The following is a 26,866-nucleotide window of genomic DNA, read 5'->3' as shown; positions in this document are numbered from 1 at the left end:
CAAGGATTGTGTATAACCAGATATCGTAAAATTAAGAGTGATGATATTGATGTATTCATGTAATGTAATGGAGAAATTAACTAAGAGCCTGGATTTAATTGTTAAAAAAAAGGATGTCAAAGTAGAGGTGTCAGAAAATATCACTCAAAGGCAGACGGTCAGGAGATTTTGGGAGACACTTATTGTTCAAATACCAGTCGCTTTTTGAAATGGATTTTGATTTCCAAACTTGTGCTGATTTTTTTTTAAAAACTGAGGTGAGGAATCACAGATCCTTTACTTGTAAAAACACCCTGGGCTTTATCGTGAAGCCATACAAAGGCATACGAAACATGTGCGCTAAGCTTCTCCAGTTGCAGTTCAGAGCACTGCTTGGCAGTGATGTTTTCCTATTTTTAAAAGGTATAACATGAAATGTTTATATAAAATTAGCTTGTGTTAATCTGCTCTCCTTGTGAAGAAGTTGTGTTTTTTTGCAGTGGCGTCTGCGTAGCCTCAAGGGTGGTATTGACTGTTAAAATAAAGGCAGGAGCTCATTTGACTACAGCTGAAAGTGTCAAGGTGGAGTGCTGAGTACAAATGAAGTCTAGGAGCGACTCGATTTTACTTTCTTTCTTTTGCTGTTGTTGTTTTAGTCAGCTGATATTTTCACACCGCTAGACGGCTGCCCTGCAGGATGGAAACCCTGGCAGTCATGTAGCTTGTGCCGCTCGCTCCGTCTGCATGCTGTAATACACAAACCCACCCTGCGACACTTCACTTCTTGTTAGAGTTGGAAGCTCAGCAGAGCTGGCAGCCCTCCCAAGTTTAAAAAAAAAAAAGTGTCAGGCAGGTGCCTCGTTATCCACGGCTGCGCCAATCAAGCGGACCTCGAGAGCAATGGTCTCCAAGGAGACGGGAGCATGGCGATGGGAACCCGAAACGTCATAAGCAAACTGCAACAGTGTACATCAATTAGTTCTAATTGACTGGATCACCTGGCATTGCAGGCAAAAGAAAAGAGAGCCGAGCCACTTGAAGACGCATTGTCATGTTGAATTGATGCACATCTGGCAGGCTGATACGGTTTTGTTGACTGATAGTCAGTTTATTCTTTGGTGTCTTGAGTAAAAAGTCAATTGAATTTGTAATAATGTCATTGTCATCATCCCTGTATTTAAATCAATGTACTCATTTTGGGGAGCACCGGAGAGGTAAGAAGCTATCTATAAATAAAACAATGTGTTTAAAAAGATATTACCCTTTGTAAAGTCTTTGAAATGCCATCCCTGCACCTCCTGTCACTTTTTCTTTATTAGGTAAAAGGTTGCTGGAGCCTATCCAGGCATCAAAGAGAACAAGGCAGGGACTGAAAGCCAGTCCATAGCCGGGCACATCCACGCTGGCACGTTTAAAGAAGGGAGTCAGCCAGCCCCGAACTTCTTGGGAGAAAGTCCAAACGGACAAAGGGAGACGGTAGGATCTCCTCACGGATTGTTGTCAGGTCAGAAATTAAGATGCTTTTATTCCTAATTTCCATAGCCAGATTAGATAAACTGTTTTAATCCCATGGGGAAACAGGAAACTACCATACCGTTCTAGTTTCAGTTCAGCCCATCATTCAATTGTATTGTTTTTTTTTTTTTTGTTATAAGTAATCATTCAATGGTCATCAATTTCAATCTTTAAATAAACACAACCACAATCTCAAAATGTAGTTATTTGCTAGTTGACATTCACTAAATATACATAACATGTGAAAAGGGCTCCTCTGTGCATGCTTTGTAGTGTGCATTGCCCTGCTCCTTAGGGGGCTGAATGTGGGGAGCCTGAAGAACAAATGAAGTGCCTAAAAGCCATCTGATGACAGTAAACAAAAACCTGCTAAGCATGGCAGGACAACAGTGAGGATAAGGATAAAGCCGCACCAAAAACTGTGCAGGCAGACCTCCCTAAACGTGGTAGAATGAATGCACCATCACAACATGCGATACAATCAGAGCTGCTGAGTGTTATCAAGAAAAGATTCAGCCCTGACTAGTGATGATCTGGAAATCATGGACCCCCCAACGAATCTTTTTTGTTTTTTTTCTTCCCTACCACAAAACAGCAGAAGAATTTCACAACTCACAGGCCACAAGGGAATCTGATAAAGCCACATGGGCTAAATGGCCTTCCTATTTCTTTTATCTTTCTTTGATCCTTATAGTAAAGGTACCAGGGCAAACCTTTGGCCGATGTGACATATACAGTTGACGTAAAACCAGTCACATCCATCTATCCATTATCAGCCCTACTCCAGCAAGTTAAGATAGAAGCAGGCCCACGGCCCACAGCAATCCATCCTGGGACACATTCACCACTACATCACCGTGCCACCCAGAAAACTGCCCATTGTCGGAGTGGTGGCTCTGAGGGTAGGGATCTGCACTGGCAATCGGACCAGTCCCGTAAGATGCCTGCTCTGTTGGGCCCTTGAGCAAGGCCCTTAACCTGCAATTGCCGAGTAGTGAGAAAAGCGCTATATAAATGCAAAGAATTATTATTGTCGACTTCTAGGGTGGACATTTGTATCCTCTACAAAAAGTGACGATTCACAGTGTAGCTGCACTAGTACGTGTCTTGAGGAAAAAATCAAAAAGGTTTACAAATTAAGTACAAATCAGTGGGATTTATCAGAAAGAGGTTGTGCTGATCTGAGTCCTCATGTAGGTATTGAATAAATATTGGTTATTTCTGTAATATATTCATGCACCTTTAAAACTGATAAATATCTAAATGCCATGTATATGCATCTGGACAGCCAGAGTATGTTCTCACACCTTCAGGTTCAAGATGGGAGCCTGCGTTTTGCTCTCATTGCTTGTAGTAATATTGTTAGAAACAAACAAAGCATGCCGCCTAAGCTCAGTTACCCGGAGTAATGAGACAGAGAGGCAGAGACATCCTAAACATCTCGGGTGAAACACAAGACAATCAAAACCTGATAGGAGGCACTTTTGTCCTTACCATATGCTGTGACATGCTTGGAGTATCCCATGCTGCTCCATTTCCACTATGCCACCGATTCAACAGTGATTTTGCTTGCAGATTTGCCTGATGAAGACTTGCTTCGGGCTTTTACTTCTTGTAGTGCCAACCATCCATTCTGTGAACATTAGAGCACTCTAGACGAGAACAGGCCATTCAGCCCAACAAAGCTCGCCAGTCCTATCCACTTGTTTCCTCCAAGAAAACATCAAGTCGAGTTTTGAAAGTCCCTAACGTCTTACTGTCTACCACACTACTTGGTAGCTTATTCCAAGTGTCTATCGTTGTTTGTGTAAAGAAGAACTTCCTAATGTTTGTGCGAAATTTACCCTTAACAAGTTTCCAACTGTGTCCCCGTGTTCTTGATGAACTCATTTTAAAATAACAGTCTCGATCCACTGTACTAATTCCCTTCATAATTTTAAACACTTCAACTATGTCACCTCTTAATCTTCTTTTGCTTAAACTGTAAAGGCTCAGCTCTTTTAATCTTTCCTCATAATTCACTCCCTGTAGACCTGGAATCAGCCTAGTCGCTCTTCTCTGGACCTGTGAAGTGGTGGTCAGGGGTTATTGAGGGCAGGAACTTCAACGTATCAGGCAGACAGGCAGTATGATGGAGTGGACTTCAGATCCAGATGTTGTGGGTTCATATGCTGCTACTTACACTGTGTGACCCTGAGTGAGTCACTTCATCTGCCTGTGCTCCATTTGAAGGAAACAAGAATTGTAACCAGTTGTATCTCTTAAATGTTATAAGTCGCTTTGGATAAAGAAGTCAGCCCAATAATAAGTAAGTGTATTTTTCACTATACAGTTGATCCACCCCCATGTAATTCAGAATGAATTGTATGTTATTATTCCAAATAGATTCACAGTTAACTCAATATAAGTTTATCTATCCATCCATTTAACAATCTCACCTTGAATTTGATTTGCAACGGAACATCTTTTGGATGAAGGAACTAAACAGATATCTTGTCCCTTATATGATGTGAGGTACAAATGAGGGAAAGGACAACCAAAGAAAAGTTGGGGTTCCAACTGGGACATCCCGTTTACTGCCAAAGTCCAAAAAACAGAACAAAAATGAGTGCATGGTGGAACAACAGAAATCGGGTACATCAGGTGCCATCCTAGCCTCTGTGGCTTTTCAAAGCTTTTGGTTCTCTTGAGCAGGTCTGGGTCAGGGAGCATCACCATGTGAGACTGCATTCCTCAGACTGAAACACCATCTTCAAAAGCGCTCAAATTTATGTTGTCCTGACTGGAAGAGACATGTTTTAGTTGATCTGGGGCATGACTTAGATGCCCTCACTGGGTAGCTTCTCAGAGCTATGGAGGAGAAAGGAGACGCCATTGTGGCTTCGCCTCTTGCCCTGGTCCGGTATTGAATACTTTGTCTGAGCTTGAAAGATGATCTTCAGGCACCCATGTGTGACTGCGGTATATAAGGGTAGTCATCTCTCGTTTAGCTGGAGGTCACTCCTGTCAGCAAGACTTGTGTCTCTAGTGAAGTACACATGATTGAGTAGAGGAATCATGACTTTCACATTTGACATCATGTGTTAACACGATTTTTCATGACCCATGTCCATCCTATCCTATTAAGTTAATGGACAGTTGATTCCATACTTTTGTTGTAACCAGTCTTCACTACTGTGTTGACCAGGCCAAAGTTTGATATTTATGGCTTATTAGAAGGTGTGAATGTGAAGAAGCTATTCCGTGCTTAAAATTCAGCAAGTAATGTAGCAAATTCTAATGGCTCAGTTGGTTTACGTTTGCACTCCAAGAGTACAAGATAATGTCTAATGGTGGCCTGACCTAGGACAAGGGCAGTCAACACTGCATGTGTCCATGCAGTGACAAGTTTGGAGTGCTGGTATTTTTTTTCTGTTGGCAAAAAAACGTGTTTTTCAGTCTTGATGGCGAGGGTAAAACTAACAGTTCATCACAGAGGAGAAGTATTCTCACACTGTCGCTGTCCACCAGCCATCTAGGCATTATTTTCTTCATTTTTGATGCTTCATAATCCAGTTTATGGTCACTTGGGACTAAGCCTACCCCAAGCAGCAGGTGTCCTTCCTAGCACTCAGTTACCTTCACACTCATAGTCACTCCTACGGGACCAATTTAAAGATGCCAGGTAGCCTAACCTGCAGATTTTTGGGACTTGGGAGGAAAACTAGAGAACCTGGAGGAAAATCCACTGGGATTTAAACCCAGATGCCTGGAATGTGTGCAGCAGTAATCAATGATCTACAGCACTTCCCACCACATGCAAATAAATGACAAATTCCGAATACAATAAATTGTATATGGCGAATAAAGGATTAAAAAAGTCAAACACAGTTTCCATTGTGCCTGGTCCACTATTTGAAGTGACTGGTGCTCAGGGCAACTTACGGGCCGCCTTTCATTACCCTTAGACAGCAGCACCCTAGTAGCTCACACCTAATATTCTCTGCTGTCCTTTGTAAGCCTGGGGTACAAAATTGAAATGCATTCAAGCAATCAGAACCACACTATTGTGCAGAAGTTGCTACTAAAATCTGGAGATCCTGAGTATAACTAGTGTCATTCTTATACCCTGGCCACGTCTGGGGGGAACCTTATGTTCCTTGCGGGGCAGTAAAGCCCCAATCCTATAACATGCTAGTGCCACCTCTACCCCACAGCCTCTCACTGTGTACAGTTTATAATGCACTTAGATAATCCACATGCTGATTTGAGTGGTGGGTTGCTATAGTCTGTCCCTGCCACAACAGATGCCAAGGCATCAGTCACTTCCACAAACACTAATATGCAGTAACTGTCTGAGTGACTTTGGGTTTCATTTATAAGGGAACTGGGAGTTCCAGGGTCAGATTTATAAAAGTCGCAAATGCACTTCTCTACATTCAAGTCGGGATTTATAAAAGAAAACTTGATGGAAGAACGTGTGTATATTTACAGCAACTCTGACCCATCCATATGCAACATTTCTGAGAAACTGGCAAGTGAGGGCAAAGTGGGGAAACTAAGTAAAACCAGGTAAGTGAAAACTCATCTCTCTATTATAATAGAAAAGTCTTGGGAGTCGAAACTTTTTATCCTGCAACGAGATGTGATCTTTTGAAGAGGGAGAGACTTTGTGCCAAGAGATTTAGCCATGCTTGGGGCTGGAAATAAAAGACAAAGAGTAGATGACAAAGTAGAACGTCGTAAAGAATTCAGAAACATTACACATGCAGAGCAGGTTGGAGATAATGGAAATACGAAAATTCGAAAGTCTCAAAAAAAATGAAAGTAAAGATCACATTAGCGCAAACAAACGGAAATTATTACTCCGTGAAATAACAGAACAGCGAAAAGAGATTGAATATATTGCTCGGATTTAAAGTCGGAAACTTGTAGATCGTCTAATTTGTGTTGCTATCAGGGAAAAGTGGTGTTTCTTCCCAATGAAGAGGCGTATCTGCGGGAATTAAAAGTTTTATGATGTGCGAGTGGCAGAGATGCGAAGTTGCTGGTGCATAGCGCAGGGGTGAGCGAAGTGAGCAGGGGGTGAAGCCCAACTAGTGTATAATAATTCATATTACCAAGCCATTATTATAATGTGCATTGATGTGACAAACATGTTACACCTCAAAAGTGATGAATATGACGAACACACTCTATTTTAGTTGATTTTAAGAGGTTCAAAACTGCATATTTGCACTGAAGAACTTTTTAGTTTTTTTTATCTGAGCTACTTGTTGTCACTTCTCAGGATTATAAACCAAAGCGCAGTAAAAGCACATACGTGATTCACTCGCTGCGTACAGGACGCTCTAAATCTCATGGCCTAATGGTTTGACACAATGCGGTTTGTTTGGCACTGCTTGAAGACAATGCAAATAGCCATGTACGAACGTAACAAGCTTTTAGGGAACGGCAGGATTTAGTAGACTGGCTTATGAGCCAACTTAGTCTTTTAAGAGCCTTTCTCTTACAACTATGTGCCGAGTTGAGCCCAATCTTAGAAAAACTGACTTGCCAGCATCAGGCTACACCTGATCATCTTCACGTTTTAATAACAATGGTTGGTTTTCTGGCAACGGCACCTAACTGAAGGAACTGGCCAACAGGTCAGGAATGTTATCAGCCTAGCTTCAGCTCCATCATACCCATTATGCTGGAAATTCAGTTGCCACATGGTGTGGGTGCAGGGGGCCCAACATAAAAGGTCAGTTTACAGCATGGCTAATGATAGCACACAGTTGTAAGTAAATGTAAGTAGTGACAGTCCATTAGCACATAAATCATCTTTGACGCCAAACATTGTGGCTTGGTGGCCTGGGTCATCCCAGGATTCATTTATTTTGAGGACAAGTAGCATTGGCAGCCGACTTGCTGATGATGCTGTATGTGATGGCTGGATGTGTGAGGTGGGAGGCTGAGGAATGAGCATCATTGGTGACATTATCATTATTAAGGAACCTACATGTACCTGTTTGGAAACATGGGTGGTGGAACAGGGTTTCCCGTGGAGCAGGTGTAGTTTGGGAGTAACAGAGAGTTAGCAGGAGAACAGCCAGGGATGTCATTTATCATATTTTGTGTGGGTCAGAGTGCTAGAAGTGCACAGCCTTCAGCAAATGAAAGCTTGGGAAAGTCCAGACAAGATGTGTGCAGAGGATCATGAAGATCTTCTGACCAAACACAATCTCAAACGACAAACCCCTGTGCAGAAACTGTGCAGACCCAGAGATGGAGATGACTTGGACATGTTTGCAAAAAATCCTCCAACTCACTCTGCAGGAAAACTCTTTAAGATGGACAAGAAAAGTGAAAAGAAATCATGGTAGGCCTAAAAAGACATGGCGTGGGGTTATGGAGAAAGGCAGGCCCGAGTGGCACTACCTTTCCCATCACTCCAAGTGCCAGATAGGGCATGAGGACTGCTTGCTTGGACCACATTTCAGTTTAGGTGGGTGCTATATAATGCCCTGTTGTCTTTGAACTCATTTTCATTGCACATTGAGAGGTTTTGGCCTCTTCCCATGTTGCTGGCTGGCTGGCGATTGGATTTCGTCTTTATGGTTTTACCACTGATGTACATTATTTATATTGCTGAGGACAACTGCAAAAATGCAGCAACATAATTATGATTATAGTTACATATTTGGTTCATCTCACCTTTGAAAGAATCTTGCATCTCAGTTCCTTCTTTGAGTATTGTCAAGCCTTCTCCATTTTTATCTGTCCTCTACTGTATGTTCTTGGTGTTATTCCATGCATTTCGTTTTTTTAAGTACTTTCTTATAGTTTGACCTGCAACATGTGGCATTGCTTAAAGTCAGCATAAGATTTTGAAATATTAAAATAGAGAAATTGACAGCTGGAAACTTAGGGAAGGGTGCAGTCTACTACGACAGAAGGACAGGGTACAGAGGGATGCTGTCCATTAGCCTACCTGAGTTACCAGCGGGGGGCGTTCTATTCTACTGCTATGTGTGGTAACATGTGAACAGAGTGTTTGGGTCATGTACTGTGGTATAGTGGCTGATGGTCATTTTGAGTCTCTGAGCAAGTCATTTAGCCTGCCAGGACTCCATCTGTCCAGAATCAAGGGTGGCAGAGCACTTAGCGTTGTTTGAATTCAGGCCCAGGGACTTTGCCTATTCCCTCACCCCATCCATCATGTTGTCCAGCTTTATGCAAACATCCCATGCATCTCAGTTAAGCTGTTCCAGTATACGTCTGTGTGGGGTTGTGAGTGGATGTGCACTGTGATGGAGTGATGTCCTCGCCAGGATTTGGTTCCCATGATGCAACAAGTCTTGCCAGGATAACTTCTTCTCTCCCTGGACCCTGAATGTTCTGGTTGGGGAATTAATTTTGTTTGGTGCTCTAGATAGAAGCTTACGTGCTTCCCTCTAGACGCTGGGCATGTAGGCCACACCAGGAGCCAGCGGCTCTGCACTGACAGGACTTCCAAATTCACAGATCTGGCCCTACTTGTGAATAAAAGAGGCTGTAAAATGGCAGTGGTTCATGGCTAGCCCACTATGTGTCAAAAAAGTAAAATGAGCTGCAGTTCATTCTCCGCTTGTCTCAGTCTGGTTGGAACTCCAGTCGCCATATGAACTACCTGGAAGTCCACTTTTTCATTCATGGGGCTGCTGCATCAGCATGTTTTGAGCAGAGCTCTTTAAAAAACAATTAAATGCCTGCACTTTCATGCGTCTCCGGAGACCTGTTATGTGGGTTAAATAATCAATAACGTTACAAAAAGGCAATGCGTTATTTACATCAAAAGAACGAGGTGTCTGTAACAAAAGCACACATTCTGACAACTGTTTACTCAAAACAAGTGCACCTCATTTCCATGCCTCTTGTTTTTCACAGGAGGTTTGCACCTGGGTGGGGTCCAAGACACTAGAAGCCAAGATGCCCCGAAGGTCAGAGAGCTAACTGCTGAAATCTGAGACCCTCGTCTCCACCCTTCAAACCACAGAACTCGGCTCCACAGCCTCCCTCAGGTGTTTTTACAAGCCATTTTTAGTATCTGGGAAGTTGATGCTCTGACCTTACCAGCATGAATGCAGATGTTTTAGTAGGGCTGAGTCAGGCAGCTTACTTGTGCTTAGCTGAGCGAAATAAGAACAAGGCGGACCTGCGGAAGGTAGGCAAAGACAAGTACTGCGCAGAAATAACCCAGAAAGAATTTGGTGGTAAAAGCTTTTTTGCTTCTGGAGTGGAGGAACACCCTGGGCCAGATGCTTGGAGGTTGGACTTTTCCCCCTCATGACCCATAATTGGACTGAACAGATGTGAAAATATCTTAATGCATACATGTGGGCAGCATGGTGGTGCAGCAGCTAGCAGTACTGTCTTATAGCTCCAGAGTCCTGAGTTCAGACCCTAGCTGCCTGGACCCTGCATGCTCTCGCCATTGTTTTTTCTTTGACTGCTCTGGGTTTCCCCTTTAGATATGTGGGTTAGCTTATTTGGTGCCTCTAAGTTACCCAATATGAGTGTGTCCATCTGGTGGACCAATGCCCCTTCCAGGGTTGGTTGCTGCCCCCGTGGCCCTGAATGGGTGCAGCCTGGGGTGAGTGGGCAAGTGGAGGCAACACGCAAAATCCCCTAACCAACAGTAAGGCCCATGGTGAACGCCCTCACAGCTAAAAGCACAAAGCCAGCTGGCTGAAAGGCTTCCTCTCTACACACCATCTTCGTCAAGGAATGACATCCTGCCGCCCCACCCGTACCTGATAAACATCTCATCCATTTCCCTCTCTCCCTCTCTATATAGTCCAGCATCATTTCTCTTAGAAGCCACCTGCTTTATGAAGGCAGCTGGTAAAAGTTCCTGCCATTTTAACCAATCCCAGCTACTTTATTGCTGTTGGAAGGCAGGGAACTCCATGTCTGTGCAAAATGCCTGAAATTACAGCACAGTATGGTGCCAGTGCAACAGTGAAGAAGACCACCACCCAAACAGACTGAACCGTTCAACTGGAGGAGAAAAGAAAAACATAATCTTTGAGTGCATTCGCACTGGCAAAGGAGGGCAGGGTAAGCTGCACAACATGGTGACAATTTATTTCTTTTTATATTATTTACCCCATTTAGGCATTTTGTAGGGAAGTTTTAAAAGTCCATCGGCAAACCAGCTCAATCCATTTCAGGGTCGCCAGAGGGTAAGCTGCTGCTGGCTGCACTAGTCCATCGCAGGGCATATTCACTCACACTTGGGCATACAAAACGAAGGAAAACCATGGAATTACAAAAGGTGGGAAACAAAGAGGAGCAGAACCCAGCAGTCGCTAATTGAGACAAAGCTCGCCGTCCTGCTGAGTGTTACACTGCTCCTTCTGGGAGTGTCGGATTGCAAACCTCCCCCCTTCAAACAATGCACACCTGCTCCTAAGGGGCGAGCCGTCGGAATTACTCTTAAAGCACAGAATATAACCAGGAGGAACCTTGGTAGGCTGCAGGCTGCTGTCATGGTGACTGATCTGCTGTGTGGACAAAATGTCTTCAGCCGCAGCACCGCCTTGAGGGGCTTGTTTTCGTAGATCCTTGGTTCAAATGGAAAGGCTCTTTGCACCAGTTTGTCACTTAGAAAGCATTCAGTCTCACTGGTGCTTTATATTTTTTGCCTTTGTTTCTTTTAACACTTGCATCATATCTCCTTCATTCTTCCATTTATTAGTCTGCTGACTGCAGGTCAAGGTTGCATGGCCAGAGGATATGAGGTACAAGGGAGCAACACAGGACAGGCTGCATTCACACCGGGCCAATTCAGAGCCTCCAGCTAACCCAGTGTGCATATCTTTGGGAAGAAAGCCAGAGTGGCCAGAGAAGAACCCACCGAACCTCAGGGAGAATGCATATGCTACACACAGATGGCGACTGGGCTGGGCCGCCTTGAGCTGTGAGCAGCAGCGGCACTAATCACAGGGGCAGCACTCCATTCACTCGTATCCTTTCTTTATCTCCGTTTGTGTAAGGTGATCTAACCCCTGGCAGGTGGTCTGCTTGTGGCATCGCTGCTTTGGTACCGAGACCCAAACTACACAAAGTGTTTCAGATGTGGCCTCACAGTTGGGCCACATTACTATACTGTCACTTCTCTGGGCTTATATATTTAGTATTTTACGTGATGAGCCCTGTTTGAATTATTAATAGTTTCAGGATGATGACCAGAGGACATCACTGCAGATGGCTGCTCCCAGTTGGGCATTCAACAGGTTGTATAATGGATTTATGTGTTTAGCTCCGTGGGGGATTGGTTCCTGCCTTGTGCCCTGTGTGGGCTGGGATTGGCTCCAGCAGACCCCCGTGACCCTGTGTTTGGAAAATAGATGGATGGATATGTTTAGCTGTTGTGATGCCCTCTTTTGACCTGTTTTTGTTGCGCTTGCCTCCTTGCTTACTAAACAACCATCTACTTTCTCAGTCGGGTCTTTTCTAAGTTCTTCTTATTTACTTTATTCAGCATCTTCAATCCACAGAGCCCACATCTGGGGCAAAAATGAGATGTTGTACACATTGGCATGAAATTACATAAATGTATTAATTAAATGTGGTGCCCCTTATCTGTGAGAGTCAAACCAGGCGATCAAGTGCCAGCGACCCACCCATTCATTTTCAAACCCGCATCATTAAGTTTCAGGGCCTATCGAGCCCATCACAGGTCAAAATAGATTGTCAACTGAAGTTTGTCAGGGTGCCTAGCATACATCTGCATTTGCAGTTATGGGAAAAACAGAACAGCCCATCCACAAGGAAAACATGCAAACTCTCCAAACGCTGTGACAAGGCCAGGATTCAAACTTAGTCCTCTAGAGGCGGGCCACATTAACGCTACAGCCAGTTCCATGAACTGGTGACTGACCTTTCTGACCAGTTTTGATCCATTTTCATGATGCGTTTAGTACCGGCGCATAGCTGGAGTCATTCCATTGGGTTTCAGATAAGAAATGATGCAACATGGGATACTCGCTCACATGCCCACACTCTTACTCACTCTCACTGGGTGTGTTGAGATTTATCAGTTTCAGAGAACACCCATAATGATGCAGGAGGAACATGCAAACTTCACCCACTGGTGGCCACACTCGCCACTCTGTCACTTTCTGTGCAAACAGTTTATCCCTGCTGATGCCCATTCCACAAGTCCCTATGTCGCCAATTCCAGACTGTTTCTATGTTTTCCATTTTTTAGTTATCAGCAGCCTAAATGTAGCTAACAAGTGTGGGTGGCACAGACTTAGCCTGAGAAACACTTGCAGATGAAATCCATTTTTGCTGAAACTGAAATTAAAAAGCATTAGAATTTAAATTGTCACAACTACAGTCGAGTGGGAAATGTGCTAAATACAACAAAGATCAAGTTACCAGGATATCGAAAATTCTGCATTCAGTAAACTCTGCTCTCATGTCTTGATAAGAGAAAAGAAAACAAAATATTTTGTATCAAAATTTATAAAGTAACCCGCAACATCATGTGAGCATTCTGTATAATCAGGGAACACAAAGGAGTTTTTACACTTCAACAAACTGCTGATAAAAGCGTGAAGCGCGATCTTTAATTTGTTTCCCATTTGAATGGTGGCTAGCACTGCTGCTTCTCTGGGATCAACTGCCAGCTCAGCTACTGCCTGTGTGGAGTTTGCCCCCTTCTCCCCTTGTCAGTGCATCCAACAGAGGCATTTATTGGGTTAAATGAAGACAGTAAACTGACTCCATGTGAGTGAATGAGGCCTGGGATTGACTGGCATCAAATCCAAGTTTGCACTTGATGCTGCCATCATAGGCACCATCTGCACATGACTCTATAATGGAAGAAGCAAGCGTGACTTTAAACAGGAATGGCCTGCTGAATGTTATTAAGGGGGAGGTGCGTAACCCAGAGGAGAGTGCAGTGTGCATGTAAGCAGCAGCTAAGGTGTATCACTCCAGAGATAAAAAGAAAGAACCCTTAGGTTTAAAGTCGACCCCTTTGAAGTTTAAAAGGATACAAGGACACAATAAGAGCAGGACATTCTTAAGATGCGCCTCGCCACCCAACAACACAGCACCTGCTTTTAATAATCTGAAAGCCAGGTGGCTGCCTTGAAGAAAAAAACCACACAGTCCTGTTATTTCAAACCATCCAATACACCACTTAGACTGTTTGTGTAGTACGAGAGGAGGAAAGTCCAACTCTGTTGAACACTAGAAGCGCATTAAGAGAAGGGTCACTGCATCCCTCAGCAGCTGCAAAGCCATCTTTCCTCCCACATTGGCTTTCCATTCACAAATATATGCAAAAGTCTCTTTGGTAATATTTTCCGATGCGCTTACAATAGTGGCAATGCTCACTGGGATTTAGCGCCTTCTTGTCGTCTGCCTGATCTGTTATGCCAACCTTGCTATGATTTGTAGACTTGAATGAAGAGAAATATTAAAGCGCTTTGGAAGAATCAAAAAGACATACGCTCTGTAAAATAAGAGCAATTTAAAAAGCTCACCACACAGGATGGCCTACAGGTTAAGGCAGTCTAAAAATAAAACAATTCGAAATGAAGTCCTGTACTTGAACAAGCGGCTTGGGATGGTCTCGGCACATAAAAATCCTATCGGAAATAAATGTTATCTAGTATATTACACTATGAAATGTTCCTGTTCATGTAATATATATATTGTGAGCTTGGGTCCGAACACCATCAGACTAACACCAGCACGGTACCAAACACACACCTTTATTTATACAACTAAGTGCCACACAGCACACAGTGCCAGCACCAATCACCCTCTCCACGGGTTTCTCTTCCAGTGTCCCTGGGCCGCCTTGCCTCTCCTCACGGGAGCTTCGTCCTGCTCCCCCTCCCGACTCTAGCTCCCTGATTGGAGTGAAGCGGCCCCTTTTACTCCCACCCGGATGATGCTCTTCCGGCAGCACTTCCTGGCCCTTGCACCCAGAAGCACTCTGGGCGTCATTGGAAGGTCTCCTCCACCCTCCCAGGTGTGGCAGAAGTGTCGATCACCTGGGCGCCACGACGCTCGGGGCACCTCCTGGTGGTGGCCACGGGCTCCTTTGGGCATGAGCCTCCTTGCTCTTCCCCGTGGTCCCCTCAACATCCAGGGTGGTTGCCCCCTCATGGCCTGGGGGACATATAGACCACCTCCCGGTCCTTCCAGGTGTCCCGGCTACGTCTGACCCCCAGTCTCCTGTGACAATATATATATATACACACTAGGGGGTTCAGCCCCTGCTCGCTTTGCTCGTCAACCCCCCGGGCTGCGCTACACACCAGCCACTTCAAGTGTCTGCTGCTCGCGTTGTCAAGAGGGGGGCTGAACGCACTCCAAGGAGAAGTGGTCGCTCCTCCGAAACCCCCTCTTAAACGGTGTTACAATGGGAAACAAATACAGTTTATTTTTTTACCTCCTCTTTGCACAATCAACTGCTGGCTTGCTGCTGCTGGAATGCCGCATGATCTCCATCTCGCCCGGCAATTCAAACATTTAAAAGCCTGTACAGCAGCTGTCCTACTCTGTCTTTTATTTCCAGCCCCGGGTGTGGTTAAATCTTTTGGCACAAAGTCTCGTCTCGCAGGACGCGAGTTCTTGATATTTTTTACTTTATAATATAAAAACAGAATAAGAATCTGAAAATCAAATTACATCATATAACAGTTTGATTAATTCTGAAATGAATGACACCAAACATATATATGTAGGTTTTAAAATAAGCCAGATTTAAAGCGTGACAAAAAAGTCACATAAAACCATTGCACAAAATCGTTGCACTTTTAGGCTTTGGATTTTATATACGTATACAGAGCAGATACAGATATATATATATATATATATATATATATATATATATATATATATATATATATACTGTACGTATTTTTGAAAAACTATAAAGAGAACAAGCTCTTGGCAGTAATATATACAGTTCCAATAGTAAATAATAAGAGTGTAATCAACTTAATTAAAGGCCTCAATGTGTCCTGCCATCTTTAGGTGCAAGGAGATTAGCTAGCTGATTTATGGGGGTTTGGTGAGCCACCTACTGCTGCAGCACCATCCACAAGGCGTGAACCATACCTGGAAGGGATGTCAGCTCATCACAGCACACTCTCACACTTACTCGTGTGTAACAGGACTGTCTACAGAAACAAGTATAAATCAAGGAAAAAAAAGGTTAAAGGTTATTTCCACATTGAAAAGGAAAAAAGGTTAAAAATGGAATGTTTCAGCTATCTATCAGGTGCGTAACTTAAAAGGAAAGAGCAGGTGACATATATGGGGGGAACAAAGCCAGGGAAGATGAAAGGAGAAAGGTGAAAGTATAAGAGAGAAAAAGCAGCCATTAGAGAATTTGAAAGGAGAGCTTAAAAAATGAGTTGGTTGTTAAGACCTGGCGATAAATGTGATCCCAGGCAGAGAACAAGCTTAGCATCTTCTGTTTATCTTTGAAAGTGTCTTTAAAGTCCTTTGAAAGAACACAGGCAGAAAACTCAATGTGGCTATGATCAAAGATTGTGAAGTGTTCTACAATAGACTTTATAAGGTGTTGGGTTTTAATGGCTCAAGCTTCCTCCTTCAAACTAGCTCTGTGGTAGCTATCTCTGTTTCAACTGTGTAGATGGCTGGACACTTCCTACAAGAAATACAGTAGATAACGTTTTTAGACTGGCAAGTGGCCCAATGTTTAATATTAAATTTACTAGAGGAACCAGATACAAGGTTATTAGAAGTGACATTTTTGCAAGTGTCACAGCTAAAAGTGCCTAGTGAGGAATGTGGCTCTTCTCTGTGACATAAGCTGCCGATGAGCATTCTAACCCCGCTCCTGGGCCTTCAATGCTCCTGAGTAGTTTAGGTAGTCAACAGGAGGAGATCAAGGGAGGATTAAGAAAAATGGCACAGGTGGAAGGATTGCAAAACTTTGAAATTTCGCTTAATGACTTGTGGGAGAGAAAAAGCGTTAGGGTGGAATGGGAGGACCAGCAGGATGTGGGTTACATTATTGGGGTTTCTATTTCAGTGTATGTTAGAAGGTCTGCTCCTGGCTTGATTGAGAAGGGTATCCACTATCGATGAAGAAACCCCTCATTCTTCGTACTTCATTACAGAAGTCAACCTTATCACTGCAGAGGCGGTGGAGTCTAAGGAAATGCGAAAGAAGGAGAGAGTTTTCAGTATGATGGGGATGGAAGTAGCTGTAGAGAAGGACTATTATGCTGTAACAACACCCAAGCCAGACTGAATCAAAGTATCACATGCAATACTGGCTTCCATGCTTTATCTGCCAATAGAAATAAGACTGAAGGACTAGACCACAGGTCACTAATAGGTGGACCGCGGCCCGGGTCCAGACCCAGACATATCATTGAGTTTTATTTAGTTTTGGTGACATTACATTTTTAGCGGCGACTCTTTTCAGAGTGAAAACAGCTGGCACTCTTGTGGCAGCGGCAGTGACAGGGAGAAAAAAATATACAGGAGTGAGAAGACAAGAGAGAGAAAAGCGAGGAAATAGTCAATGTGCCATGGCCTTTGCTAAACGGCGGAAGCTTGACCCTGAAAACTGGGCTTTTAATTCGGAATGAACCGAGGCGTAGGTCAAAGGGCGTGATCTGTATAGCCTTGAGCAACTGTTCCAAATTCTGAGTGGTGCAGTGGTTAGTGCTGCTGCCTTATGTACCTAGTGAGTCTGAGTCCGGTACTAGGTGTGCTGTATGTCTTTGTGGAGTTTCTGCATTCTCCCTCGGTTTTGATGTGTCTTCCTCTGTGTATCACCATTTTCCAGCCACATCTCAAAAATATGCATCTTAGATTATTTTGTGAAATTGAACTGGCCTTATGATGGACTGGCTTCCTGTCCAGGGTTGTTTCCTTCCTTGAGCCTAGTGCTTTTGCCCCCACCATGTTCCTCAACTGGATTAACCACATCTTCACATTTACAATGGCTAATTTACTGTGGCTAGTTAACCTAACCCATCTTAGGGATGTGGGAGGTAAAACTAGACAATAAACAAACTTCACACTAATGAGATTTCAAACATCAACCCAGGACACTGGATCTTCGAGTTAGAAACATTACTCACTGTGCAGCACCTCAGAAACCAGTTTACAAAAGTGTACCACAGGCCAACAGTCAACACAAAAATGAAGCGGAATACACACGACGTAAGACAGAAACATGTTCAGCACAGTCAAGATCAAAGCTGCTGCCAGAAGCCATAATCAGTTTGATTCAATGTCTACATGCCCGTTCATATCTTTGTGGGTTTTACCTCTGGTGAGTTTCTGATTTGACCATAAGAATCATTGAATATGAAAAGGTTGGGAAACCAGAGGAGACAACTTAGTTCTTTGCGCTCATTCAATTATTTAAGATTTTTAAAGGTCATCTGCAGAGCATGAATGGATTGATGAAAAAAGTAGTATGCAAGTAACATTCGCGAAGATACTGGCAATCTGTTGAAAGATGGCTACTAATATCTAGAGCAAGTCAGATGGCAATTGCAATTGGTAGGCCTATAACTCTAGTGTCTAAAACTGCATTCCCATTGTTACTGTAAATTTATAGGAGTGTTGAGTGGTGATGATATCCATATATCTTGATGCAAATGGCCCTCTTTGTTACTCGCTAGACAGGACTGCATATCCGCATGTGTTGTCTGCAGTAAGTCTGTCTAGAGGCCTTAATTTCCTACCCACAAGGTGCCAGTAGCCTCACCAAAGTGAAGGTTGCTGAGGTCTTGCCAAGCCAGCGAGATGTCAGATTGCAGAGGAACAGCCCTAGATGAAACTTTGAGGTGCCATGCTCTCAGAGACCAGCAGATGTTATTCTGACTGTGTCCTGGCAGGCACATTCAGAAGTTATTACAACACAAAGTGCCCACCACAATTTGTCCCCTTGCCTGTAGAATGAGTGATAAGCCCAGTGAGTTGTTGGTGGAGTGGGTCTCAATCCTGAGGGGACGGTATCTCCAGACACCCGGACTCAGCTAGTCGCTCTAACACTGTATACGGAGGAGAGGTGATATAAAGCGTATACAAGCACATTTTGTAAAGGGTATAGGCAATGTCAGAAGTCAGCTGCACATTGTTGTAGTTTGATGTGAGAACAACAGCTGGCTTGTTTAAATGGAGGGCTGTGCTCTGGACATAAATGCCTGATGCCTCTTCTGTTCTTTGACCATCCAGAACAGGGCTAATATCGAGGTTATGACACCAGGCAACATCTGATCTTGTCATCTGCAACTGATCACATGAAACAATAAGTGAAGGCACAATTTTTTTAACGAGATTCAATTTAATTAACCGTTTTGCTTGAGGCAACATTAAAAGTAAGTTAATGACCTTACCATAGCTTTAACATCATTTTAATTGAATTCCAATAATTATTTTTCTACATGTTATCAGTTAATGACGCAACCATATCACATCCTCCAAGGCCTTCTTTTAGCACACAGAGAAGATGAAGAGTGGCGCTGTGTTCTGAGGGAGCCGGTGAATAAGCCAGGATGAGGTGCGTGAATTCGGTGTAATTCAGAGATAACGCACCATGTGTAGGTGAAATCGTGCAGTGGATGCTGCTGCTGCCCACTGGAAGACGGAGCACTGTACTGAGAGCACAGAGTTGGCAGGTTCTCCCTGTGTCCATGTGAGTATTTGTACTGGCATCTCTGGTCTTCACTCCAAAAATGTGTAAGTTAAGTTGGCTGGGTGTGGGGTGTGCAAGTGAGCATGTCCTGTGAAGGAAGACACCTCACTAGGGCGTCAAGTCCAGTAGCTTAAGCATATCCTCCTTTGATTTGTACTCCATGCATCATGCTAGACCCACCTTCTGTAGCTTCTGTATACTGTCTTGATGTAGACAGTGACCACCGTGATTCCTAGGTCCTTCTCATAAGCAGTACTTCAGTTTTCAGACCTCCAATTTTGAATTCCAATCTAACATCTTTACGTCCTACATGTAATAATTTAGATTTATTTACATGACAGTTCGTCTGCCACAAATCTGTCCAAGTCTCCCTGTAATGATACGCTGATTCTAGATTATCTGCCAACCTACCTGCTTTGTTATCAGCTCAGTCACTGGTGTGTTATAAAACAGTCACTACTTATAGTATGTCTATAAGCCCCTGCTCTTGTACTCCACTATTTGTAACGTTGGCTCAGTTAATATTTGCGTAATTAAAGTTCCCCTTGAGTATAATATCCCTCTGTAAACTTTTTTTTTTAATATTATAAAAAAATCCACATTGAAACTATTGTCTGCATTGGAGATCTATCGCAATCTCAGGCCTCATTCCCTCTCACTTTCTAGTTGATTGCAGTCACCCTCACTAAGATGCGGCTTATGATCCAACATTCAAATTCTGTTCCACTCATCCACATCACTTTTATTCTGCCAGGTTTTTCTTATTACTATAGTACCATAATTATCACTTGTTTTATTTTTGATCCTCCAAGCCTTAAATCAGGTGATTTTTAATGCTTTACTTTGGCTGTTTAACTTTGGGTGTATATGTCTTTACACTACACTTCGTCCCTTCATATTAAAAGTAGAAATCTGGCATGTCCTAAAGACCCTGTTAATCTGATTCGCAAGTTTAAATGTAACCCAACACAATGAAACAGAAAGGAGCCCCTGTGCCCCATAACCCTATGTCCATGTCATATTGGTTCTTCTTTACATCGCAGAGCTGCTTGGCATAAAAGTAGAACAGCAGGCGACTTACAGCATCACTTTAATGGGCAGATTTAGAAGAACATCTACATTAAATATAAACATTTACAAGATAAAAATGTTTAGTTATTGTCACACACGCGCGGTTGGGGAGCAGCTGACGGGCTCATCTGCGCATGATAACAAAGAAAGCGGGTTTTGGACAGGGCAATAATATCTCTCTCTCTCATTCAACACAAAAACAGCACCGTTTTGAAGACTGGCAGACGATTCCACACACACAGTAACAAAGCCATTACTTCCGACCCCACCTGATGACTGCACTTCCGGCTTCAACGTTCCACGTCATTTCCACCCGACCCTTTTCCCAGCATTCCCTCTGTATCTCATTTCCTGCCAGCTTCACTATAAAAATCCATTCACCTACTGAAATGTTGTCCTCTGTTTGATTCTTTTTTGAATGTATCAGTCTGGAAAGGCTGCTTTGGACCTTACACTACACGGGGCTAACACCCCAAATCTTTATGAGTGTATTGTTTCTATTTCTTTCTTCACACTATGACCCCATGACAGCGCACTGTTTGTCTGTTACAGAGCCCTTTGTACATTAAAGACTTTCACAGTGTGTGTCAGCTTTATATTTTGTTCACCATTTTTACTTGTTTGTTGTTAGGGAAAAGATAAAGTTTGTGCACAAAACAGGCTCAACGCCATCAGTGTCTCAGTGCAACCTCTTTGCTTTCCTTGCGCTAAGTCAATCTGTCCTTTTTATAGTAACTGGCAGGTTCACTGCCCTGACTGGCGGCGCCAACTAAATATTGGAATGAAACATAGCCTATGGTGTTATTCTGTACAAAATGGGGAATCTGTGAGAAATTTGGTGCAAACAGAATCAATGGTGTGGATCTGCATACCAGATAAACAGACTCGAGCAGACATTCATCTTTCTAAACTCAATGCAGCCTCCATCATGCACAGCATAAACACAGCTGGTCAGCATGGTGGTGAGCTCTGCTGCCTCACAGTTTGAAGGAGTTGGGTTCAATTTTCTTTGTGGAGTTTCTGCATTCTTCTTGTGTCTCAAAGCTGTGCACGTGAGGCCAGCATGCCCTGCTGTGGGTATGCCCTTCGGCGCTTGACAGAAAATGGATGATGTTGGTTTTTTTTTTGTTCTTTATTTTGCCTTATACAATTTCTTGTATTAGGAATTTGTTGGTTTTCGCGTACCCCTTGGGGTCAGAGCGCAGGGTCAGCCATTGTAAAGCGTCCCTGGAGCAATTGCAGGTTAAGAGCCTTGCTCAACAGCCCAGCATCTCTTTTGGCAGTGATGGGGATTTGAACTGGCAACCTCAGCCTCAGAGCCACCACTCTGTATTGTATTGTATTGTAGTTCTTTACTTGTACAGGAAGGTGCTATATAAAATAATAGCGGGTTATTTGGGAAGAAAAATAAACTGTTTGTTCTTGCTCAGTGTGGCTTTTCATAACACAGCAGCCATCTAATATTAACCTGACAAATAAAACCTGAAGAAACAACCCACATGTACACGCAAACATAATTGGCAACAATTATGATAACAAATTGACAGTAAAAAATCAGTTAGAAACAAATCAAAAAAATCGGGGCATTTAACAAGAATATCAAATTACGATTCCAGCCTGTCATGCTGTCTTCTAAGCAGGCTTGTTTGTTGCCTTTCCCGATGTGTGGCAAATGATGAGCTAGGATACAATATACGTACAACCCAGCGTTTGTATTTTCTTGCGTACAAAAGTAAAGAGGAGCATGCAATTTCTGAGACAGGAGTGATGAACGGTGACATCAGCACAATCCAGTGTACAGCTTTACCATTATTTTAACAGGCCTTTCCAGAAGGCAGTTATGATAATAAGGGACTAAATGGCTGAAGGCCCATGTTTGCCAAGTTGGAAGATAAGAGTCGCTCCCGGAAAACATGCCTACTGCCTGTAATCTAGTCTCCGAGGAACTTAATTAATTTTAAAACTTGCTTTTCAGAAGCATTTTGTGTACATTGAAATGAAGAAATGAAAAAGTAAGAAGTAAAAAGGGCACTAGCTTTCATCTGACTTGATGAATGAGACAAGCTTCAAACCCTATTGGTAATTTAATAATAATAAAAAAAATAACCTGATATTTAAAGAGCATCCATGCAGACCCATAGTGTTCCTCTGGATTTATTTATTTCTTTATCTAACAGTCATCAGCTCATGACTGACTTGCAGTGGGCCTGATTTAAAGTGCCCGGATCAGCCGGAGTCTCACAAGAGGACTGTGGGCAGTAGCTGCATGCCCGCTGTTGCCATCTAGTGGTCAGATGGGCCGAGGTGGGTCAATGTAATGGCAGCAGCTGTTTAAGTCAATGTTATTATTTCGAGAGTGAGTGAATGAACAATTAAGAGCAGTTGGATTTCAACTATGCACACACCATTAAAACTGTCCATGCCCAGCATCTATTTTAAATGGCCATTCCGGGTCCAAGTAATAAACCCAAGATGTTAAAAGGCGACATTTATCCAGCCATTCTCTGAACATGCGCTGTCAGAGAGAAAGCATATTTATGAGTGGGGTCGCTGTAAATGTCTATTGAAAGCAATTGGTACCACCCTTGACTTTATGGACAGAATGGGTAATAACTTTGGTTGTGATATTTCTATATTTATTGCTTTTCATGCTATCTGTCCCATATAATTTTGTGATGTTGCTGTTGTATTACGAGTGTAAAATCAATTAATGGATTTTTAAACCTGTTCAATTCAGTTCAGGGTTTCAGGGTCAAATCTTTTCTTAAGCACCTTTCCTAAGAATGAGTCAAAGGACTTGGGAACATTTCCACAGGCAACAGGCAAATCTGAACAGAGTGGTAGTCCACCACATGGCACACTGACAAACAGGAGCCACCCTGAAGACACTTTAGAGTCACTGATCAGCTCAGTCAAAGCTAAGCTTGGCTTGGGAAGAGAAGTGGCATAGAACAGTGTGGGCGTCTTTGTGTATTGCTTTAAATCATTTCAATGATAAAATTAACTTAGGGATAGATGGTAATAGTGATGGATGGCATGGTGCCACAGGGGTGACAACTTGAGAGGAATGCCCCTGGGTTTGTGGGGACCAAGGACGGCCTATGTGGAACTTCATTGTTTCTGTAATGGTGGCATCAGTAACATTACCAGCAAAAGTGGCAGTGACATCTGCATAGGGCTACTGGAGGCGACCTAATAACTTTAACCAAATTATCTCCCTGCTGCTAATGTCCCACTGCCCACCTCAGGGTAAAAGCGACTGACCTAGCAGTCCCTATAAAGACAGCAATCTGAAATCCACGAAAAATGTCTTACCAACATGCATGGACGTGCCAAGAAACACTGAACAGTCTTGCAGTCGTGTTTATGGAGTCAGAGCTTGTGCGTCAAGTGAATTTTGCTGATGCCATTAATGACTTTGCAGCTGCGAAAGTTCAGAGGTGGATTCTGTTGAACTCAATGCAGGAAGACAGGACCTGTTATTTACTAATTTTGTTTTATATGATGTTGAAAGAATATTTTGTTGCTATTGGTTTGCAGTGTTAGAAAATAAGAGCCGACAGTCTTTTGCATTTGGTGTGAAATGTGAAAAAATACATGCTGGAAGTGATTTGCGTTTGAGGTGAAATGTTGTGAAATACACAATAATAATGCTCTCTAAGTAATGGTGCTGTGAAAAGGCCAATACGCTGTGGGGCTGAGGAGGGTCCCACGAGAAGTTATGTAACGGGTCCTGAAAAGTCTCACGGCACCCCGATGACCTCCATCACGCAGCTTCAGCAACCAGATTTGTATGCCCAGCCCAATAATCTTTATTCTCTTCTTGTCCATGTAGAAATTCTGTCTGTTTGGTTGTGTGGAATGACCCTGCTGTGAAAAAAGGACATGTGGACTACTGACTTGAGGTGACTTGATGAGCTTCAGCAAGAACCAGAGTTCATGGCCCAGAAACACAGTGAAGGAACCCCATGACAGAAGCACTACGTGTATGAAGAGAACCATCCCATCTATGGTTATTTTTTATTTTCTCCTCATGATACTGTAATGAAACAACAGAGTTAAGAAAATCTGTGGCCATAATAGTTGGTCAGTCTGTCCCTCCTCTAAACCAGTTTAATAAAAGTGTAAGATCATCCTTAGTCAGAACCTGTTCCTGTCAGGACCAACTGTAGATGGAGTGCCACTGTATTCAATGGAGAGAGAATTTAACTGCTTACTAGCGAACATATACTGTACCTCATTACACACTTTTATTTAAAGCAAAGTCAATACTAAATATAAGCAAGTGAAACTAAAGAGATTTGTGTTCTCGTTTCTGGATAAATTCTTAAAGCTCTCAACTGATTGTGTGCAGCCATAAACAGTGCCAACGACAAACCCAGGTGATCCCTTGAAGAAAACCTGCATTGTAGGCTCACACTTGCAGGCCCCCATGTTGAATGAAATTTTGTTAAGTTGTTAAAATTAGGACTCACAAGTGCTGACACTGAGCACTGAAACACATTGGCCACAGGTGTCCATCCCCTGAGGGGATCAGATGGAGAAGTGCCGTTACATTGTTTCATATGGGTGCATTTGGGCGCACTATTATAATCGGAGGCTCGCCCTGTGAGAATGCATTGCTGATGGAATATGTAGGCACTGGCAAGCCAATCAGAAAAGATGACCATTCTAGTTTATTGAGTCTGATGGACAATGGCCCACTGGCGAGTTGCTAAGCAGTAATTAGGACACAAAGCTAAGACATCTTAGGGGCATTTCAGAGGATTCATTACTAAGAGATTTTAAAGGCTGCTAATGCAATTAGAAGTGCGGCACACAGGATAGATGATTGTTAGAAATTGGCTTTAATCACAGAGCACATTAAGCAAAGCTATTCAGAAATCTTCATCCTAATGAATAATTATCCCCGAACAGAGGCACTTTGAAATGAAGAATTCTTGGAGGCAGACGACAGGCGTTCAGCACAGTAGGTCAGCACAGCATTTTATGCAAAACTGTTGTAACATACTGTAAGCAACCAACTGAAGTAGATCACGCCAGCTTTTCATAGGTACCGTTCACTAATGGGGTACATTAGAGGGGCAAAGTGATGCTTATGATCCAAACAGGGGTGTAAACAATTTGTCTATTATTTTTTATTAGTGAATAAAATCAAGAATCAACAGACCTGACCTGAACAAATTCAAACTAATCATTTAGTATTTTAAATTTGAATCACATCCTGAATTTATATTTTTAAAGTATTGTATGCATAATCACGGGAAGTGGAATCCTGCTATATATCGTCTGGATTTCAAACAATGTGACCTGTTTGTGCTACACATCTGCTAATCCAGTTCAGTTTAGCAGGGAACAAACCCTTGGGTGCAAGGCAGGAACCAAAGCTGAAAGCACACGCCGACACCCACAAGATGGGCCACTTAAAGTCACCAGCTCATCTAACGCTGGAGTGAAACATACAGACACAGAAACGATGTGTAAGTGGCACCATTACGGTAACCAAAGGCAATAGCCATGAGGCAGCAGTGTAAATCACCTTACCACTATACCAGTCTATCTGAAGTCCTTAAAGCACAAAGTTACACATACAAGTGATTACAATATTCTCACCAGTAATAATTGCTTCACTAAGGCCAGTATCACACTAGAGTCCTATTACTACTATTTTATCATTTGTTTAATAATTTATTTATTAGAATTTATTATTTATTATTTTTTGTGGCTTCGGATATGATCCAACATTTTTAAAAAGGAGCTCAATACCAACATAACGATACAGTAAGAATGTATTATTGTTTTCTGTACCACGATGTTTTGCTTTCTTCTCTCTCTCTTCTTTATGCTGCCTCCCCAGCACACCACCGCGTAGAAGAGGGCGCTCGCCACAACCGTCAGATAGAACATCTGTAGAATCTTATTGCAGATGTTGAAGGATGCCAGCCTTCTAAGGAAGTATAGTCGGCTCATCCAACTGCACTCCCAGATATGTATAGGTCTGCACCCTCTGCACACAGTCACCTCTGATGATCACGGGGTCCATGAGGGGCCTGGGCCTCCTAAAATCCACCACCAGCTCCTTGGTTTTGCTGGTGTTCAGTTGCAGGTGGTTTTAACGCACCATTTAACAAAGTCCTTGATTAGGTTCCTGTACTCCTCCTCCTGCCCACTCCTGATGCAGCCCACGATAGCAGTGTCATCAGCGAACCTTTGCACGTGGCAGGACTCCGAGTTGTATTGGAAGTCCGATGTATATAGGCTGAACAGGACCGGAGAAAGTACAGTCCCCTGCGGCGCTCCTGTGTTTCTGACCACAATGTCAGACCTGCAGTTCCCGAGACGCACATACTGAGGTATGTCTGTAAGATAATTCACTATCCATGCCACCAGGTATGAATCTACTCCCATCTCTGTCCGCTTGTCCCTAAGGACCAGAGGTTGAATGGTGCTGAAGGTGCTAGAGAAGTCCAGAAACATAATTCTTACAGCACCACTGCCTCTGTCCAAGTGGGAGAGGGATCGGTCTAGCATACAGATGATGGCATCCTCTGCTCCTACCTTCTCCTGGTATGCAAACTGCAGCAGGTCGAGGGCATGGCAGACCTGTGGCCTCAGGTGGTGAAACAGCAGCTGCTC

At 43.2% G+C, this 26,866-nt stretch overlaps 1 long non-coding RNA gene across 1 annotated transcript in view; it reads left to right on the top strand.

Moving 5' to 3' along the window:
• Positions 1-24,586, top strand: part of LOC120517917 — a 60,490-nt gene extending 35,904 nt beyond the window's left edge. Inside the window, exons 4-5 of the long non-coding RNA XR_005631134.1 lie at positions 1,299-1,483; positions 24,066-24,586. This is a non-coding gene — a long non-coding RNA (uncharacterized LOC120517917). The remainder of the gene's footprint in view (positions 1-1,298; positions 1,484-24,065) is intronic.
• The last annotated feature ends 2,280 nt before the right edge of the window (positions 24,587-26,866 follow it).

The sequence above is a fragment of the Polypterus senegalus genome, chromosome 1, assembly GCF_016835505.1.
Source record: "Polypterus senegalus isolate Bchr_013 chromosome 1, ASM1683550v1, whole genome shotgun sequence".
NCBI lineage: Eukaryota > Metazoa > Chordata > Cladistia > Polypteriformes > Polypteridae > Polypterus > Polypterus senegalus.
The sequence above is the reverse complement of the archived record's forward strand: the minus strand, read 5'-3'. Positions and strand labels throughout refer to the sequence as shown.